The sequence below is a fragment of the Rhipicephalus sanguineus genome, chromosome 6, assembly GCF_013339695.2.
Source record: "Rhipicephalus sanguineus isolate Rsan-2018 chromosome 6, BIME_Rsan_1.4, whole genome shotgun sequence".
NCBI classification, from domain to species: Eukaryota; Metazoa; Arthropoda; class Arachnida; order Ixodida; family Ixodidae; genus Rhipicephalus; species Rhipicephalus sanguineus.
The window spans coordinates 32,376,428-32,398,098 of record NC_051181.1 but is presented as its reverse complement, the minus strand read 5'-3'; the positions used below and the strand labels follow the sequence as shown (position 1 = coordinate 32,398,098).

Genomic DNA, 21,671 nt, shown 5'->3' with positions numbered 1-21,671 from the left:
CATCAACATGAACATAATGAACACTGGTACTTGATATGAACTTTTTCGAAGCGTCGTCATATGATGAGAGAAACGGAAAGGTTTTATTGGGGAAGGCAATTTCGAATAAGCGAACTCTCGAATAAGCGAACTTTCGCATATGCGGATAAGCGAAAACTCCAATGTCATTCACATCTGCTGTGTAAAGCATGTATCTCTCATTTTTCTTTTTCTTTTTTATTGTGACATAGGCTTGTCTTCAAGGCATAATATTTTGAGTGTATGTGTATTAAACGTGCGCCGTTAGGCCATCTCTCATTTTATGAATCGGGTTTTGAATCGGAAAAATTTGTCTCAAATGCACGTCATGATACAGTCGCAAGCCGTTTCGCAAAATTTAATGCCTGCCATAGGATCATCAATTGTAACATTCGCAACATTAAAAAAAAAAAAAACATGGATCATTTATGTACTTTACTGTCATTGCACCCCATTGTGTTTATTTACATAGCCGCTTAAGAAACATGGCTAAAGCAGGCTATAACTTATAGCATTGCTGATATTAATGAGCACTAACAGACAATAATGCCAAGGAAAGTATAGGGGATGTTTTTAGTAGTAAATATAAGGTAAATGTGAAGAAAGAAAAGTGGACGGAAAGATAGCTTGCCGCGGGCAGGGACCGAACCAACGACCTTCAAATAACGCGTCCGATGCTCTACCAACTGAGCTACCGGCGGCCATATATACCCTATACATATGTACATATATACCCTATAAAGTGGACGGGTGGGTGGCCGCCGCGGTAGCTCAGTTGGTAGAGCATCGGACGAGTTATTCGAAGGTCGCAGGTTCGGTCCCTGCCCGCGGCAAGCTATCTTTTCGTCCACTTTTCTTTGTTCACATTTACCTTACATTTACTACTAAAAACATCCCCTATACTTTCCTTGGCATTATGGTCTGTTAGTGCTCATTAATATTGTGTATAACAAAGAAAAACGAGCCCTTAACATTAACACTTCTTTCCTTTATAGCATTCCTGGTTACAATTCCTTTTCCACTACACGACACGCCTGTAGCAGACGTGTTAGTGTTGTATTACTAGTAAAATCTTCTATATACCTGGCACTCTTCTTTCTGATTTTTGAAAACCGTATTCATCTCAGCTTTGGACCGTTATGGCCAAATGTCTAAATTAAGTTATTGTAGTGGTTTGTCGCGCCCCCCATTAAAAATTGCCAGCCTTCATACATCATTTGGAACGGTTATTACATCTAAATTCCTTGAGCAAAAAATGAGATTAGTGGGACTTCAACATAGGTAACTTGAATAACTGTCATTCAGAGTAGTGATACGGCATGATGTCGCCATACGGCTTTCAAAATGTTATTTTTGGGCTAGCACGTCTCACACCAAACCCATCTTCTTTTATCGATTACACTTTACGTAATTTTGACACTGAAGGCACTTCACGACGCAACCAAAAGCACTCGCTTTCCTATGGCTATATGTTATTCCCAGTCGCAGATGTTCAGCGCACTGCGGTAGGTCACCACCTTCAAAAACGCATTTTTTGAAAGGAAAGTGTTTGGAATTGAATATTTTCAAGCTCACTGGCTATTCTAGAATATTTAGCAAAATGAAATATTCAGTTATCTTGAGCCGTTCCAAAGTCATGACCATTTTTCTAACCCTTCCTACACGCACCCGAAACCAAAACTGAAGGCTTCCATTCCACAACACCTGCCATCTCGTCATAAATGTCGTTTCATATACACATTCCGTAATGCTAAGTTGTCTAAGTACGTTCTAAAGCTTGTGGAACATTTTGTTCATTTATTTTAAAATTTCCACTACACGGCTGCGGCACCCTGGTGTTTAATTTGCGCGTGTTTTAGCTTGGCCATTCGTGTTTTTTGTCTGCAATTCCAGCTTTTGGACTTAGTTTTGGCTTTTCTAGGGGAAATTTATAGTACTTCATGAAATAAGGCGAAGTATAAGGCGAAAAAGAAGCTTCAACGTTAGTTAGAAGATCTATGCACCAAGCGTCGAACACACTGTGGAGAACGGGGATAAGAGTCAGCTGGAGATGCAAAACGAGCTAGGAAAAACATACTCGCTTCAGCTCGCTCAAAAGGACACTGTGCCGCCTCAAAAGAGTTTCCAAGCAATGAGCGTGGTGAATTTCAGGCATATTGAATGTTTCTTTGTTACATGGGCATTTGGCTCAAATCTTTAAAGCCATTTTTTCTCAAAACGTGATTTTTTGCGAACAGTGATAAATTTTCTTGTAATAGATATTTCCACATAAAATTTTTCATCACGTCCCTTTATACGTGGAACATTGCATTCACGCATAATGATTGAAAACTAGCGGTAAATGTTTGTAATATGAAAAATTGTATGCAAAACAGACCTGCCAAATATCAACTCTATCTGTCTTTTGGTGATAACGCACCGTAGCTTAGATATATCGTGATCGTGGCAGTTAGATGCGCAGGATATTGCCCTCACTACGTACCTGCCAAGTCGTGTTTGAATCGCACCATCAGTTTTTTAGTTATGACTGTTGGCGCAACATGCATATTTGGGCACATTTTGATTTTTATATTTTTTTTACATTTTTGGCAATTTCATAATTATAAAGTTCAAGTTTATGTAAGCCCTCAAGCAGAAACCACAATTACAACTTTCCGACTAAGACTGTAAAATTATTTCTGGAAGCTGGTGACCTACCTCAAGCAACAAAATACTCAGTAGCATTTCCTTTTCAGCTCCTCGGGAACACCTACAGTACAATGAATTACAATTGTTCATCAGAACCTTTGGAAAACGGTGAATATTTTCCCCCGCTGTGAATGCTTTTGATTCGAAACTAAACAAAACCTTAAGTGAGGCTGGAGAGAGAAAGCGAGACTATATTACAGGTATATACAAGGAGTAAGTGTTAGGTGGCCCGGAGGGGGCCACCCCTCACAACCACTAGGTGGGCTCCACATTACACTGGCGATCGCCGCGACTCTGGCTCGGTCGATCAGGGCCTTCTGGCTTGCCAGGCCGGAACAGTCGAGCAGGGCTGCCTCCCAGTCCTCTCGGGTGGGGTTTGGTTTTGGGGTGAGATTCGGGGTTTACTGGCATGCCCGCATCATGTGTAAGATGCCCGAAGACTTCTCCACACAGTGCAGGCATTTTCCTGTACAGGCACTATCAAAGTCCTTTAAAACTGCCGGGCACAGCAGTGTTTTTGGCGTAAAAGCGGAGGAGTGTGCGTTCCTCCGCCTTTGTAAGGCCCTTACAGGGTTTAGGATAAATTGCGGGGCCGAATTGGTAGAATTGAACAATTTCTCGAAATGTTAAGGCGGGATTGGGTCAATCTAAGTGGTATTGATTGTCTAGGTGGTGTTTATTGGTTTCGGGATCCATTTCGGAAGGGTCTGAAAGCGCTGCCTGGAGACTGAGCACGCGGGAAGCAGCGTCTGCCTTTTCGTTGCCTCCGAGGCTCATATGACCTGGAGCCCATATGATCATCCGGCACGCGGGGTCCCCAACGTAATTGCCACCTTGAAGGATGCGATACGCAAGGTGAGGAGTGTACCCCTGTTCAATATTTACCCAGGCCCCTTACCAGTTCTGGCTGTGGCAGCTATCGCGATGACGACTTCCTCCGCATGTTTTATATTTTGTGCTCTGAATATTACACCGTTCACCGCGACGTTTTGGGGGACAACTGCAGCCGTGTACAACCCCCCCCCCCCCATGGTGAGGGCCGGGGGCATCCACGTAAAAGATGCTGTGTTTGTTCCCATGGTTGCGGCCAGTGCCTCCACCCGCGCAAGGCGCCTATCACTGCTGTCGCCATGTGTCATGTTGGCCGGAAGAGGGCGCATGTGCGTGCAGGGCGTATCTCCAGACTTCTTGGATGCGTACGCACTCTTCCGTCAATGTTGGGTGATGTATGTGCAGTCGGGCTAATAGGCGGCGTCAAGGCGTAGTATTTGAAGGCAGAAATGGACTTTTCTTCGTCTACGATGAAGAAGAAGATTCTGGATGGCGCGTGTCGCCCAAAGAACACGCCGAATGGTCGGCCGAAGCTTGCGGCAGCTCCCCCAACAAAAGCGGAATGGAAGGTACTGTTTGACGCTGTAGTTGCTTCAGGATTTCGTCCAGCAGTTCTGAGTACCCATCTAGACTACAGTGACATGTTTTTGCCGGCTATCAGGGCCTGCAACGCTCAGACCTTCGCCTCATCTACGACTGCACTGCAAAGATCTTGGATTACAAGGATCTTATGCAGCTGTGTGATCAGATCTTCGACAGCCTCGTCATCACGGAACAAGCCTGTGAGAGCATCGAGACCAGGACGAGGAGTCAGGCATTAAGCGCCAACTGGTATGCATACCGCGTCACTGCATCGAAGTTATATGATGCCTGTCACACACGGTTAGAGTCACCATCTGTGAGTCTCCTCAAGAGCATCTGCATGCCTCACGCAGACAAGCCCTCCACTCCCCCAATGAAATATGGGCGGGAGAAGGAAGCAGCGGCACTTTTGAAATACAAAAGCCTAAGTGAAAATCAACACGAAGGTGTTCATTTCAAAGAAGCAGTACTTTTTGTCCCAACTGAGCACGTGTACTTGGGGGCAACACCACACTTGCTGGTTGAGTGCAGCTGTTGTGGGACAGGTGTTGTGGAGGTGAAGTACCCATGGAAAATAACAGATGGGCAACTCGGCGACCTGCTAAGTGACACAAATGGCTGCGTGACCGATGTAGACGGCGAGCTTGAGTTAAAAAATAAACGCCAGGCCTGCGCGGAAAGGGCAGCACAGTCACAGCGAAAGCTAGAAGGGCGGCATTTGCAGAGCCCGTTATAAACTCTCTTGTGGCTACTAATACAAGTACATTAGCAAAGTACCCACTATGCCACAAATCATAATTTTTGTGAAGTTGGGGAGCACCCACCACGACATGATTCGTCCTTCTGCAGAGAAACGAGCTACCATATGTACGGCGTTACGTGCAGTTTCTTGATGCGACGGTTGATGACGATGAATTATGGCTGAGCCATTTGTAATGGGTTGGAAGCTTTAAACGACCTACTACTTACGTAATTCGCATCGTGTGACGCCCGGTCATTATTTTACTCCCCCACCACGCTATATAAAATAGGTCAACGTCAGAAAGAGGGAGGCAAGGAAAGAACTTTAGTGAGACCCTGAGGAAATGCATCATGGGAGCCTTATGCGCTTCCTTGCCAACCTATAGAAGTGTACTTGCGAGGAACCCACTAGGCTATAAATGATCATAATTTTTTGAAGTAGGGAAGCAGCCACTATTTCATTTTTCGTCATTCTGTGGAGAATCGTGGTAACCGCTAAACACCTTTAAGGCTTTATGTGTACTTTGTTGATGCTGTGGCTGATGACGATGAAGAATTATGGGAGTGCCCTTTGTAATGTGTTGGAAGCATTCGACAACCCACTCCTTGCGCAATTCGCATTGTGTGACGCTTGGTTACAAAATTCTCGTTCTGTGACACTTGGCTGTTATTTTACTCTTCTACCACGCTTCATAACAAATGGTAATGTGGTTCCTTCGCGGCATGAAGCCTGTACTGGGTCTTTTTGCAACGCAGTTTCAAGCACCGGCATGGCTCTGTGGTAGAACACTGGGCTCCCACGCAGGGGGCCCAGGTTCGAACCTCGTTCGATCCTGGAATTTTTTTCTTATTTCGTTTTTTTCTTATTTCGAGCGATAGTGGTTACGGAAACCGGCGGCGGCGGCGGCGGCGGACAACTACGGCCCCAAAAACGGCTCTTGTTGTGATCTCATAACAGCTTTCGCTGTAAAAACTCACCGGTACTACTACCAAGTTAAGTTGCAAATGTCTGTGTGTAAGAAAAGTTATGCTGACTTTATCCTCTGGAAAAAGAATGAGATCAACGTGCAGCGCATTCAGATGGATGAAGCCTTCAGAACTTCACAAGTTGACACTGCTATGAAGTTCTTCAAGAGTGTTTTATTGCCACAGTTAGTTGCACACTGGTTCACTGACCATAAAGAGAATGACTTGAGCAAGCCAGCCATTCTGACAGCCAATGAGAACACCAGCTCTGCTAGAGTCTTGCACACACGTGATAGTCAGAATGCCAAAAACAGTAGTTCTCATGGCAACAATGAGGATCCTGAAACCTTTTCTGTATGCAAGGGGCCGGAAGAAGAAAGAATGATTGCCTGCGACGGTGCCAGTTGTGAAGTCAAGTGCATTCCATTTTGAGTGTGTCGGGCTGAAGAGAGCGCCAGAACGCAAACACTGGTTTTGCAAACCATACTCCTGGCACAAAGCTCAAAATTAAATGCAGTTGCACAGCTGTTGTGCAAAACAAGTGCAAAAACATTGCCAATGCGTGTTTACTGAAGAACCGTTACTTGTTTCTTTATTAAAGCGGTAATCTTTACTCCTGCCCGTATTACAGGTGGCGGCACAACACAATGAAAAACAAACTCTAAAAAAACATAGATACACAAAAAGTGACAAAATTATATTGAATACCACTATAGGAGCAACATATGTAAAAAGCAACAGGCCAATGCGTATCTGTGAAGTCAAATTCCACAGCACACAAACGATACGTAGTCAAGTGGGACCACTGAGTTACACAGGTTAGTTACTGCACAGCAAACTTTTGCAATCTTGTCAAAAGACACCGCTGTCACTTCTGTTCACAATCTCTACTGGCAAAAGGAATTTTGCGGTGATCAGGCAGCCGTAATACACATTTACAAGTCTTGCCATGTATCATGGTGTCTTCTAAGTAAATCTAATTTCAGAGGGATTCATGTTTATATGTTGCGCCAGCTGCTCCTATTTTCTTACATAATTGTATGAAAGCTGTTAACTCTGAAACTGTACGAAAATAAGCATTGACACACGAGCAATTACATACATAGTCATAGTACTCAAATATATGTAAATGTTCACGCACAAAACCAAAATTCTTACACACGCACCTAAGAAAAGGGTCCACATAGCATAAATGTACACAAGTCCATTACACAGCATACGTTCAACATTTGCGGATAAGGTCGCTTGATTGTTGTGATCCTGAATACCGCAGTCATCTTCTGAGAGGTTCAATTAAATGGCACGACAGAGTTGCACAAGTTCGTTAGGGCACAGCATACCTTAACAATCCTGTCGATTTGGCATTCATTCGTGCCGAAATTCCTTAGCATTTCAACAGGCAATGTGTGCTTTAGTAAGGTATACTTATTTCGTACCATTCCAATGAATCGCTCCACACAAATTCGGACATCCGTTCGACCTCGTCCGTTCGACCTCAGTGCTTTTTTGTCCTTTTGTAAAAGCAGGAATGGCCAGTGTGGCACTACACATCCCAACACTCTCAGCTATCCCTGTCTGCTAAAACGACATCGTCTCTCTCCAGAAGCATGAGTACCCCACTATCCTCTGTGCTCATTTTGTCACTGGCACTTCCGCAAAAGGATTTCGAAATGAATGTAATCATGCCTTGTAGACCTATAAGAAATTTCACGGTATTGTGGTGCTTGTATTGGGACCACATTTCTGCCCTTGTAATTAGTTAACTTGGTCTCTGAATGAATATTTGAAAGCAATCAAAGATTACCCGTACTTTCAAGCCAAGATTCTCAAAAAAATCACACCCTCTCCCGCTAAAGGGGACCATGAGGCGATGCGAAGCAGTGTTTCGGCATGTACAGCCCGCGTCTCAGAGGGGGAGAGAGGAAGGGGAGGGGGGTAGAGGAGAGGAGAAGTGGAGAGGGGAAGGGGACAAAAATGGGAAGGGGAGAGAGGAAGTGGAGAGGGCTTGCGCATGCGAGGTAAGGGTGGTCACGCCGCACACCACCACCGCCGGATTGAACTCCGCTATAAGATGCATCACATCTAAAAGCAACTGGCATAGTTTTCATGTCTTCTTTCTCTGGCCAATACACAAGTGGACCAAGCCGGTCATAGCAAACCTCTAGCGACTTCTCAGGGATTCTGCATGCAGTGGGCTGTGACATATTAAAACGATATGCAAGATCCTCAGTGTGGAGTCCCAACTTCAGCCTCATAAGACATAACATCATTTCCTCAAACTGTGTGAGGGCATTCCTTGAGCAGTGCGAGGCGTGATCTTTCAAAAGGTTGAACAATGAAAAAAAACATCAAAAAAGGAAGGCAAACCGGCGTAGAATGCCACTTTTTGACCATCTTCCCTAAGGCTGTCTTCCGACAACTTAGATGCTAACAATTTCATCTTGACATCTGTGAGCTCGTTCTGCAGATTGGCCGCCGCTTCTTGAAGCTGCGGGATGTCGTTGCCTGTCAGATCCGTTTAGCAGCTGATGCCTAGCAAGAAAAGAAATGTATAACAGACAATCAGTTTTAGAAGCTCCTAAGGTGGAATTTAAATTGAGCAGCTACTTTCACATGCCAGGAAAAAGCGCATTAGCTGATAAAACAGTATGTTATTCAGACTACACTTCGTAAATGTAACTTGATAGAATCAGGTTATGGGATGCGAAAGGCCTCTGAAGAAAAAAACATTTTTACTGTGGCAAAGTTCCAAGTCGGGCATTGCTGGCTCCTCGTCCATTGTTGTCCCAGCTGGGATGTCCACACTTGCAACTGCATTTGAAAGAAAGTCATCCTTGTACCTTGTTTTTACAGTGAAATGTAATTGAATATAAAATACTAAACAATTCTCACCTGCAGAAACTTGTTGCTGGCTCCGACTGCGTCGTGTTTTCAGACGATTGTACCTGCCCTCGTTGGCAGGCTTTGCTTCGTAGCCCAGGTGAAGCGAAGGAGCCCAGTCAGGGCTACACTCATCAAAGAGATTGGCAGGTGAACCTGCGTTTCAGAAAAAAGGGCGTTTTAGATACACACACATGTACGGCTACACTCGTCACGGAGCTTGGCAAGTGACCCTGCGTACGAGAAAAGGGGATGTTGAAATGCACAAACATGCACAGCTATTCCTTCTCAATGTTTCACTTGCGTGTGACTTATTCAACAGCGTTTTTGCAGTCTGGGCTTGAAATTTCCTTGGAAGTTTCGTAGTTTTGACGTGCAGCCTGAACGACTGCTCGCCCGCGAGCCACCACGGAAACGTTCCTTTCCTCTCCTTTTTTTTTTCCCCATGCCATGCTACGTCGCTGTTTCAAAAGCGGCTACTCTGACGATTTTTAGCGTTTCATTGCCCATTAGCTGCCGCGAACATAAGCTCCCACAAATTAGTTCCTCGATACATATTTTTTTTTCCCGCTACGACCTCGACACAGCTTAAAGGCGCCTCCCTAAAAAGCTTCGCGATTTCTTCATGCCGCGAGCACAGTGGTGTTGCCACTCGGTCATTTTTTTCGTCGCACACGGTGCTAAATTAATGAAATGACGCTTACGTACCCGATGTAAATGTCTTGAACATATTCGGTATTTGTCGGGGTCCATGGTTCCCGGCCATCTGATCCGCGCGAGCCACTCGCGACGACGCTTTTCCGACAGGAGCTTCATCTTCTCGCACTCGTGCGCACTTTCGGGACTTTGAAGAAGCCTGGATCTTTGCTGCTGCTTTCCATTTTCTTCTTTTTGGTTTGCGTACGGCTGCTGCAACCGACTATCGCACAGTAAACCATTGTAGCACGTAGTATTAGAATACGCGATCACGACAAGTTCGCCGAGTGCTCCCTTCAACGTGTTTGCCGCGCTCCGCCGCCTGATCGAGGACTTCAAAATGGCGAACTCTCGCGCAATGCACCGCGCGCTGCGCGTCAATGAATACCACGTATTGCGTGGCGGTGCTCGTTTCTTCGTTTAGCCGCGGTGTATGGTGTGTCGTTGAACAAACTTGTATCGGCATTGTCGGAGTGCCCATTTGGCACTTGCGTATATCTCACATCTACTAAATATAGTACACGGAAGCGCGATCAGAGATGACATCCGCGCTACACTGGAAAAAAAGAAACATTTGGACGGTTCGGCTGCACACGCTACTACGGAATATAGGATGAAAGGATATTTGGCGGACCAAATTAGTCACTTTCTTGCAGAAAGTTCATCAAGTATATTGCAGATCGCGATGTCGTTGCTAAACTGTTGTTTTATTACGTACATAGTATGCATAGTCAAGCACAGTGGGCTGGCATAAAGCGTAGAGGGTTATGCGTTGGGCAGCCTCTACGTCTCGCTACCGCTGTCGCCGATCTCGTGAAAAATTCATCTCGTGAGCTGTGGTTATCACAGCGCGACTATTTTCGCTGGGGGATCGTTGATAAGTTCCAACGCTGGCGAAAACGAGGCGCAGATGCGAAGCGCGCCAGCCGGCACGGATCAGATGTCTTGATCGCCACTGTGCCGACGTCCCGGCGATTTCCTTTTGCCCTTGAACGAGCACGCTTTAGGTCGCCGCGCGGTGTATGTGATATATGTTTAGTTCTGGTCAGAGATTGTAGGGATGTACCGTATTTACTCGATAGTAACGCGAGGGGCGAGTTTTCGTTCTGTCCAGGAAGAAATAATAGCTATTTCGGTATACGATTGTAACGTGAGGGTCGACTTTAGGTAGCAAAAATCTTGGAAAAAGACATGGCTGATCCCCCTGTCATAGGAATCGGTATAACACGAAAGTGAAACGTGTCTTTACAGAAGTATTGCTTATTGCGTCCCGCTGGCCTCTGTCTCGCAGGCTCTGGTCTCGCTCCACCAAGGCACGACATATGAGAGCTTGTACCATGGCTATTCGTGTTTAGCCGCTATAGTACCGTTCGACGTGGATGCACCCATGTTGACGGCATGTATATTGCGAAGACTAACGCTCATGATCATGATTAAACCGTTGTGGTAGCTGACGTTGTGAACATATATTTGGACACAGCGAATCGTGAATCCCGCGTAAGGATGATATCAACAATCTCATAATCAACACTGGTAACCGGTATGCACTTCTTCAAAGCGTCGTCAATTAAGGAGAGGAACAGCACGAAGTGCGCTTTCTAGCAATGGGTGACTGACGTCTGCGCTCATGCATACACTACCACACACTGTGCTTCAGCAACACGGGAGGTAGAGGTTCGTAGCCTGAGCCGCAAATGCGTGCGTCCCGCTGGCCTCTGTCTCGCAGGCTCTGGTCTCGCTCCACCAAAGCACGACATTCGCCCGTCGAAATCGCGTCCTTTCTGCAACGCGTATTGCAGCAGTTTTGTTAGTCAGTGCTCTCGCAATCGAAGCAGTCGGCGGCGAAGAAATCCCGTTGGTGCATGTGGAAGCTGCACTACTCCGATGAGCCGATGCACGCTAACACGAAGCGAAAGGCAAAGAACGAACTGCGTCAAGGGTGCCTTGGCGACGCCAGCGCGGCCAGTGTACCTCGCTGGTATTGAGACGTTTTAACCATGACCTCTGATATCGCGCGCAACTTCGGAGTAAGCGCTAGTAAGTGTTGATCGTGAAGCATTACTTCTTTTCCCCTCTCACAGACGGCGGCACCGCCCCGCTCCTCCCCGCTCCGCCCCGCCTACCTACACCGCCAATAGAGAGCTACGTGCGAAAGAAAAAGAATGTGCGAAAGACATAAGGCGCGTTCGCGCCGTGTCCAGCAGCTGTCGAGTTAGCTTTGTCGGCAGGGCGTCGGGCGCTTGCCGTCGCGGCCGAAAGCTCGTGGGTTCGATTCCCAGCGGGATATCTTTTTCTTGTTTTTTTTCTTTCTCACCCGTTGCTGTCCATTTTATCAACGTCATATCCGTGACATGTACTTGGTGGACCCCGGCATAAAACGCTTTCGTGTTGAAAAACTCGCGTTAAATTCGAGTAAATACGGTGGTACGTGCATGGTTACCGGTTGCAGATTGTGTGTCATAGCGGAATCAGGAGTTAAAGAGCGTGCGTCGATATCACTTCTTTGAATGCGTCAGGTGCACAAATGGGGTTGATATGCCAGCAAACTAATTCTGTACATGAGTGAATAAAGGCGAGTGCGACTGAATAGACAGTTGTGAGCGTGGTAAGAAACATCAAACTCGTCTTCAATTGAAAAAATAGCTGTGTACTAGAGCATCATTCTCCGGAAACTGAGAACAGTAACGACCACTTTCCTTCTCTGTGCCAAACACTTTAGAGGTAGCTTCTGCTTTTAACTATATTGCAAAATAGTTTTAAATGTGTAATCTTACTGAACGTTAGCTCAGTCCACTTTGGGTGTTTCCTTCCATAATGATTTAGTAGCTACATAGACATGAGTGGGAGTCCTTCTCGTAAAGTAGAATGAACATATGCCTCAACATTGTCCCTGTTTCATTCTAATAGCAATTAACGTGCACAGTCCAGTTGTACAACTTGCAGCTAGTCCCATATTATCTAGGAGACATCCATGCAACTTTAACAAATTCATACAAAGCAAACCAATATGGGCTCCTCCACAACAAAGCTTCGCAGTTGAAGAAACTTTTTCAAGGTGGTGATGTACAAACACAAGGTGAAACAAAGTAATCTGCCTTTCTATTCCCGTATAATTTACCGCAAAATTTCATCCTCAGACCTTCGGTTTTTGCGTTAAGCTCTTTTATAAGTGCATCTTCATGCTGCCACCCGCAAGCCACTTAATTCAGGCGGTGTTATGTCTACCTTAGAAAAGAGATGATCCTGAGTGTGAGTCCCAGACCAGGAGAAAGTTGTCTCGGATATGAAGTTTCACCTTGAAGGAACATGTATGGATCTCCATTGTAGCAGGCTGCTATGATTTGGCTAGATGTCTCATTCTGACATTGTTAATTCTCCGCCTTGCAGATTTTGCAGAATTCTTCTTTCTATTACTATGTTTTGTTGCACCAATTTAGGATTGCTTTGATTGTATGTCTTTTGTTATCCAGATCATTGCATTCTTAAACAAGCGGCCATACATCTACCTCTTTTATTTCAGACGACTGTGAAAATGTGGAGACACGACAAGATCATAGAAGGGCTGCAGTTGTGAGCGTTGTTGCTGCCCTCAAAAAGAAAGCAGCGGGCAGACAAGAGTAGCAGTTTGGGCGTGTTGGCATCCCATGACGTTCTGTGTGTTTAGCGCAACTCAGAGTAAGAGTAAACAAAGGTAGTAGCAGAAAACAGGGCAAGACGACAGCATGAGCTCTAACTTCCAACAGGTGTTCCTACCTTTGTTTCCTTTTAGTCGGAGTTGCTTTAAACACTCAGAAAGCAGTAACATTTTATATGTGGCAATGACGAAATTAAAATTTGTAAATATATTTTGAGCTAACGCTAATGACTCGTAATACATCCCTATTGCAGTCGAAAACAAGGAAGGGCATACTGCATTTTCCTTGCCATATTTTTAACCTGTCATTTCCTCTTACGAGTGTACAAACAGCGCGCTGATTGCTTTGTATAGCTCCTTATTCTGGCTAAGTAGTTTGGAATGGCCATACATTGCCGCTGCTTCTCATCTTAACGAGCCTTGAACATTTGATGTGATAAATTTCATGAAATGTCTTTTTTGCTTACGTTAGTTTTATTTATGTATTCTACCTTCGGCCTACAGGGAGAAATAATAAACTTGATGAGCAGCGGTAACAGCTTAGGGTAATGGTACTTGGCTGCTGATCCAAAAGATGCGGGTTCAATCTCGGCCAGGAACCCCAGGTGGTCTAAATTATCTAGAACATTTCATTGCGCCATGCTTCACAATCATGTCGGTCATTTGGCACGTGAATTCCAGGCAACTAATAGTAAACTTGATGCAGAATATTTGTCTACAGAGCAAATGGTTTTATTGGCACTTTCATGTCTGTACACATAGCATTTTTTAAGGAAGATTAAAAGAAACATGTGCTCTCCGCTCCATAGGGAGTCTGAATATGGCAAGCACTTGCTTGTTTCAAAGCCTGAAAATTATTTGCATTTCATATCTGCACAAAATATAACAAATGTGAACTCTGCTGCTTGCAGGTGTATCCCCTAGATGGAATGGAGGTCGACAAAAAAGCGTTGAGCTGCTTAGAGGAAAGCACCGAGTGCGGCACCCGCACATTCACAGTATGCAATGGGAAGTGGATTTCAGGGAAGTGTGTTGAAACGTTGCTACTTTTACATAAAAAGCACGAAGTAATTGCACACTTAGTATACCAGATATGGTTTTGCTGTGGTCTGTGTTGGCCCAAAAAGTATTTTAAGGCAACGCTTTGTGCTTTCCGACTGTCAATGAAAGCTCATGAAGTAGCATATACCTGGCACCATATATTGCTTCTCGGATTGAACTTCCTTGGAAAAACTTCAGCCAGGTTCTGCTAGATGCATTAGACAACGCTGAAACTCTTCAGCCACCGAAAAAGCAGGAAATAGTAAAAATGAGAGCAACTGCGTGCCATAAAGTAAAACAGCGGCATTTGCAAAAGAAATTTGGAAGGAACGTCTTCTCGACCATTCCGACAGGTATACATTTCAGCGAACTATATTGGACTTTCTATTGTAAGTGTACTGTACAAGTTGAAAAAATAAGCTAAAGTGGTTACTTACGTTAAACAAAAGGAACTTCAAATCTTGTGGCAGCATTTGTGAACGTCTGCACAATTGATTGATGCAGTTGAAGTTTTTAACAGCTGTGCTAAGAGAGCAGGCAAAATGGCACGCTGAGCGAAAATCTAGTTCAAAATGTCACCATCACTTTCAGCAGGAGGGTGATTGCGTTTTATCATCTACATTGGTGCCTTCCTGAGTGCTAGTACTACCCATCAGGACCTAATTGGTTTGAGGTCTTCGGGGGTTTCGAAGATGCACACAAAAAATGTATAAAGTCTTTATGGAGCAGTTATTGCCATAATTAATTCTGTAGTATACATCAACAGTTGAAAAAATTCGGCAGATCCCACGTACCGTGGGAATCGATGTTATGCGAAGCATGCGGTGGGTATGTGACTGTGGCGTAACTTTTTTACTGAGCGACACGTTACAAAATGTCGCTAAAGGTTTGTATAAATTTTATACGCACACATATACACGTTGAAGAGCCGCGTATGTGTTATATAACCAGTTGTTTACGGTTGGGTAACGCTGCCAATGGCAACGTGGGTATTAACAACACCAGAAGCGGTAAGCTGATATGTAGTGCTTATACGTATCCCGAGAACGCACGCACGTTTCACGAACCCGTGTGCATGTGTGCAAGAAGTTTTTGACAGTTCTTGAACAAGGGCATCATCCCCGTGATCAGTGAGCACCAGTAGCTGGTCATGACTTGTCGGGTCGTGATCGTGGTGACGAGGGGTCCATGTATAGTGAAGTATGTCGTGTAGTAGAGCTGTTGGAATTCGTGGATGCCTCCGTCATTTCGTCGACAAATTGTCTGTCGACAGAGCTGGCGACATGTCGGAACCTGAAGCCACCCTTCGCGTTGGTGAGGTATAGGCTGTCGAGGCTGGTAGGCCTGGATAGTGTCACGTAGACCAACATCAGTGGATGGTGTTTGTCGTATTCGTAGACTACCTGGGCGTATGTGGCCTGCGTAGCCTAGTCTACAAAGCGGCTGTCAATCAATCTGGCATCATCCTCGGTCAGCATGAAGCCATCGCCCAGACTCGTAAGAAATGAAGAGGACACTGCGTCGTTCTGGTGGACGAAGTGCACTTTACGGTGGGGTGATGTGGATATCATATGTAACTTTCGTAATGTATTCCTCCGCGGTGGAGCCATGCTTCAATATAGCTTGCTGAATCATAGGAATACAAACGTAATGTTTATTAGACTGCTATAAAAGCGGAACCAACACTGGAACTACAGACGTTAATCTCATACGACGCCTGTATCGTAGGAGTACACATCGTAGGAATATCATGTAGTGTTTATTGCTTTCTTGTGATATTAGATAGCCAGCACCACAACCACAATTGACGTTGCACCGGTATTACGCCTGCGTAGGCTGTTTTTCCAAGCCAGTTTATAGACCTGGCGTGGCTCAGTGGTAGAATACCTGATTGCCACGCAGAATGCTTGGGTTCGATTCCTACTGGGATCCTAATTTTCATTCTTTCCATTCGTTTAGCCAACGCTGCTGATGTTGGTTTTCCTTAACGCTCTAGCATTTCAGTTACCAATGTCTGTTCTCGCCGTTCCTGGGTAGATTTAAACTGTCAATCACCTGTGGCGCATACCCGTACACCGCGTCCCGTGGTAAATGGGTATGTGCCACACGTGTCTAGTGGAAAGGGTTTGACGACGTACGCGACAAGATTTTAACCTTATTCATGTCATGACCCGGCAATCACATTCGTCAAATCCTCTTACCCTCCCATGCAAATTTTGGTCTATACCATGTTAAGGAGGCCATAATGAGAGCACCCAGACGTAGGCGGCTAGATAGATAGATAGATAGATAGATAGATAGGTACGTAGATAGAAACGCTCAAAGTGCCAGAGGTTCGCTAAGAAATGCTTCGCATTTAAAAGCATTGTCAGGATTTCAGAAGTGCTTTCACTGTGCATGTTCAAAGACATGGGGCACGCTTCTAGCTTTAATTTACACTTCAGACTCGATTAAAGAAGTGTTAACCACGCTCGAATTATTTTGTAAAATGGAGTAAGAGATTTTTCGGTTCTTCGAAATCTAAAACTATAACACAGTGGCCCCTAAAAGCTACCGTGACAGTGCTTTATCGCTAACCCATGCCTGCGCACGTATAAAATTCACGAGAGCAGCCCGGACCTAAGCCTTCCACATCTGGGCGATGCAAACCAGGTAGACGGTCCCGTGAGGCTATGGAAGGCTGCCACTATGCAAAGCAACGAGTACAGTGATTGTGCAAGTGGGCCAAGCAAGACTGTTATGAGGGGACAATCAGTGCCGTCTGTCGCATGAACCATGAAATAATGAAAACAACTACCATGGACTCATGTGGGAACATTAACAGGGGCAATACGCTGCTGTCGCCCCTGGCGACAGCAGCGTATTGCCCCGACAGCTGCTGTCGCCCCTGCTGCTGAGTACGGTATGTGCATAGACATTGCATGCGGCCTCGTCAAAATAAAACTAGGGTCGTGACTAAAGTCGCCAAATGTTTTCCATGATAGCTTTAAAGCACATGCTCGAAGAAAAACACATCTGTGTAAAAATCGAACGAGATCACTGCTTTTTACTCATTTATTGCAAGAAAAGCGTCGCTAAATCAGACTTGGTGCCAAGTTGCCATGCTACTTTCGATAATTCGGGTAGATGACAACATCAAACTCTATGAGCACCTGCCGGAGAATTGAAGTTTCTTCGTTAGACTGAGAAATTTCGTAAAATTGTGTTTTGTAGACAGAGTTTTAACTATGAATAGCAACAGCTCACGAACCTATAGGGACAAAAGAGCTTTTAAAGGAGAACCTCATTTTTGAGTGTGGCAAGAATATTCTAAAGAAGGAAAAAGAGTGCAAGAGTCTATGTAATTTCACTTCAGCAGGTACTATACAGAAGCTGGAGTACATATAAACTAGAGAATTTCAGATGTTCCCGAGAGTATATAAGCAATTACTTTATGTACATGATACTGAACAACGAAAAACATATAAAACAGAGGGCTAGAATTAGCGTCGTGCCCTGGTCCATGCAAACTGATGTATATATCAATGTCTACACGAAAAACTGGGAATTTTTTCCGGGAGGGGCTCGTTTATACGTTGGGCACATCCAAATAAATCCAACAAACAATTAGGCCAGGGAACGCATAGAGGAGGTTAATCAATGTTTTAAATGTAGCGTGCAATTGTGACATAAATGGAAATGAATTGAAGTGGACAGAAAATCTTCCTTTCCGTCGTTGGGAATGAACCCATTCTTTCGTTCGTTCACGGGGAGGGCCTCGCCACGGTGGACTCAGTGACTTAAGGTTGGGTAATAAACCTTCAGGTTTATTGGTCAGCTGCTGCCTCGGGCAAAGACCATGTGTCATGCGATGCCTTCTGGCAAAAAAGAGTGTTCTGCACTCACCGCCTGGTCTACGTACAGCGCTGGCTAACACTCCCAGGAATTACATGCACAGAAATACCCAATGACGTAGATGGGAAAGTCTTCCATCATAGCTCAATTGATAGAGAATTGAATGCATAATTAGAGGGTAGTTAGTTCAGATCCCACTTATGGAAAGGGTGATTTTTCGTCCACTTGAATTCAATTAAATTCACAATACAATTAGTACGACACAGTCAACAACAAGAATTACCATCCTCCATGCTTTCCCTGGACTAATTGTCCGTTCAGTTCATTTGGTTGTGTCTCAATGTTTGTAGCTCAACTGAAGCGTGCTTGAAGTGTCAAGAATCCGGAAGCTTAAGGTTTAGGGTGAGCTTTTTGAGACTAATGATGCAAGAATATAAGTCGTGCAAACCCATAAGCTATTTGTGAGCCTGCTCTGTAGCTTGTCAAAGGGTCGGTGATGCCTGAGGGGAATGGCTTTCATGGAAGCTGAATACTTGTACAAGTTCAAAAGAGAGAAAGAAAATACAATTGTAACATGCACAGGTATATCCTTGGAACTAAGCTTCCAAGGATTTACTCGACATCATGAAGAAAAACCATGTTTGAATGCAGACATCGTGCATGTTCCAAAACAAAAATACAACAGACTATGTTTGTATATGTATTCCAGTGATATACAAATGCGGCCAGCTCGCAATTGCCCTATTTGTAAGAATTGTGTGCGGTTACATGGATAGTATTTAATGATGTGTTGCATCTTTTTAGAGTTACAGGTGTGCAACTGGATGGGAAGTTGCGTAATCTGCTGAAACATGTAGGGCTGCTGCCCACGTCATTCTTTCGCTCGAACACTAGGAATGATGCTACCCTAGATAAATCAAGCTGAAGTGAGCCATGGGATCAACGATGCAGGAACAGGTAGGCTAATACCCATAGCAGTGGCCTTCTTCAAAGATGACCTCAACCAACTCACACAAGTGCATGAGGTGAGGGTACTGTTAACATACATACGTTGCATGTGAGTCGCATTTGTGCATAGATTAGTCAGTCCCCGGGGTGCAATGCCGGCAATGATTGATTGGTTAGCAGTCATTCTCTGATTTCCGTTGCATAGGTGACACATTGCTAAAGGTTTACTAGCGGGGGATGCAGGCAAATAGGCAGTTGTCCAAAGCGTTTGGCCAAGCAGGAACCACGAGCTCATGCTTGTGTCCATTGCTAGCATATCTAGCTCGTACCAGAATGGAAACTGAGAATGTACATGGGAGTAAACTATTCTACCCTGAGCCACGCTAGTGCAAGCAAGCTGCCCGAGACAGTGATTTCGGTGGTGTCCTATCGCTCAAGAAGTAAGGCATGTACATGCGTATTTGCACATGTTTCTTCAAAGTTGTGCAGTATCCCACTAAGCTCTCGTGCGTGTGAATTGTTTTAAAGGAGCCATTTCTCTGCAAATGGCTACGCGGCATTCATCGGCACTAGTGCTATCGCCAACCTAGCCATACTATTATGCTCGTCCAGCCACACATGTGAAGCTTCATAGGTTCAAATATGTAGTGCAATTTTGCACCGTGTGTCATACCACAGGAGATGCTCAACATTGAGCTATAGCGCTCCGAGCTCAGTGCTTGAACACTTTTTGACGATCTCCTTGATGCCTGCTGCTCCTGCTTATGTAGGGACTGTGATGGGCATCTTGGACATGGAGGTATTTTACCATTGTATATGGTACAACCGCATACCATTCCATTGTCTGTGCTACGCTACTACACTATAGGGTGATTCCACGTAACATCGAAGAAATGATGGCTGGTAGACTTCTTAAATTTATTTCAAAATTTTGTATATTATTGCCTGATGAGTGGAAAAAAGAGATCCGCAATTTTGTTTCGCCACCAAAAATTTTTTTGAAGCAGAGGAAATTAATAATGACGAAGAGTTGGAGTGGAGCGCTCATACGCTTTGCTGTTTTGGCCAAATTTCGTTATGAATTGCACAAAATATATTAAAGTTAGGTAGCTAAAATTTCTTTAACTAAATATATGCATGTTTTTGCTTCTGCTCAGGTATTTTTAGTTTTTATGTGTAGTATAGATGTTTTTATAATAAACCTCAAATTTGGCCCAAGAAACGTTATTTTCTGTACTTTGAAGGTCTATCTCAAAAAAGCCTTGTAGCAGAGCGACAAAAATTCCGCATTACGTTCTTCGCATACTTATTTACCAAACATCCGAATCTTATATTTATATAACTTTTCAGTAAAGAGATACGATCGGGTTAAGTTCAAGAAAACACCGAACAATGGAAACTTCTGACGACAAATAAAAAAAACGCATTTTTTATACTTCCTAAACTTTGCCCACTCATTCTCATCTACATCCGCTTTCAGAATCATTGAAAACATATTGCAAAATTTCGTTGCACTAATAGTTACGGCCCCTCCAATGAGACCCTTAGGCAAGGATTGGCAATTCTGACTCCTTGCCCAGCAAGTGTATAAAATGCAGGCAGGATTGAATTTCTTTTTATTGAAAGGCCAGCAGTACCGAAAAAGGTTTCGGTGGCACTGAAGACGTAATTTTGAAATTATTTGGTCACTGCAGCGGCCACGAGCGCGGGGCTACCAAGCAGGCGCGCGCCCCCGAGAGGCTCGTTGTAAGAGTCGGCGCAGTGAGAGCTCGTTTTCGCGTCCTCAGACCGACTGAGTTCGAAACAGCAGCACCTCTCGGGTGTCTTGAACGCACGTGCACCGGTAGTCGCAGTAATCTGGTTATTGACGTCGATTTCTTTTTCAGGGGACATAAGAATGTCATCATTCAACTGCGCGTTCCGTGAAGATCTTTCATTTCAGTGATAGCGAAAGCACGCGTAGCACAAGTAGTCCGTCTCCCTGACAGTTACTGATCTTTCAGGTGTTAAACTCTCCTTCAAAGCATTGTTGTCTAGATAGGTAACCCTGCGAAATTTTGGCTTCTTTGCAATAAATAAAGGAGTACTGACACGATTTTGAGACATCGCAAAAGGGACATTTTTTGCTTCGTTGGTATGCAGTGTCAACGCTGTCCATACACCGGAGTAGGGGAACACGTTTAAAAAATTTTAATTTGACTTTGAAGTTTTTGTCGCTGAGAATTTGCAAGCCAGCCCCACTGCAACGACTCTCCCGACGAGTCAGGACAGTCCCCCCGCGTTTGCGAGTTCTGCCTCCTGCATGCAGCCTAAATCGTAGAAATCACGATCAGTGTGACTGCACGACAATTCACTCATCGTTGCTTATGTGCACCGCGAGGAGATGACAGATTTGCCGCTAGTACGTTGTGAGTTTCTGTCACGCTGCTATGAAACGTCACTGAGGAGCCACCACCTCAATATCGAAACCGAAAGTGTATTTTTAAGGTGGCGCTAATTAAAATATATACCATGCATTTCCAGGCCCCACAATAGTCGTTTAAGGTTTCTCGAACCAGTATTTTTATTTCAAGCAACAATCCGAATTTTTTTTAATTCGTGTCAGTACTTCTTCAAGCTTCTTGTGCTTCGTAAAGTAGTCTCCACAATACACACATTTAAAGCTATACAGTCTCGCCATGAGACGCACAGGAGGAGTAGAGTAAGAGCAAAGCGCAAGAACTATCGGCGTCGAATGAAGTGTGAACAGCGGACCGAACGCGCGGCCAGTTCAGGCCGTCTGCTGCCGACATCTAAGATAGTCAAGCGCATC

The 21,671-nt window shown here is 44.7% G+C and overlaps 1 non-coding gene across 1 annotated transcript; it reads left to right on the top strand.

Moving 5' to 3' along the window:
* The first annotated feature begins 778 nt into the window (after nt 1–778).
* Trnat-agu (transfer RNA threonine (anticodon AGU)) lies at nt 779–851 on the top strand. Its single transcript has one exon. It is a non-coding gene; the product is annotated as a tRNA-Thr (tRNA).
* Nucleotides 852–21,671: the final 20,820 nt, after the last annotated feature.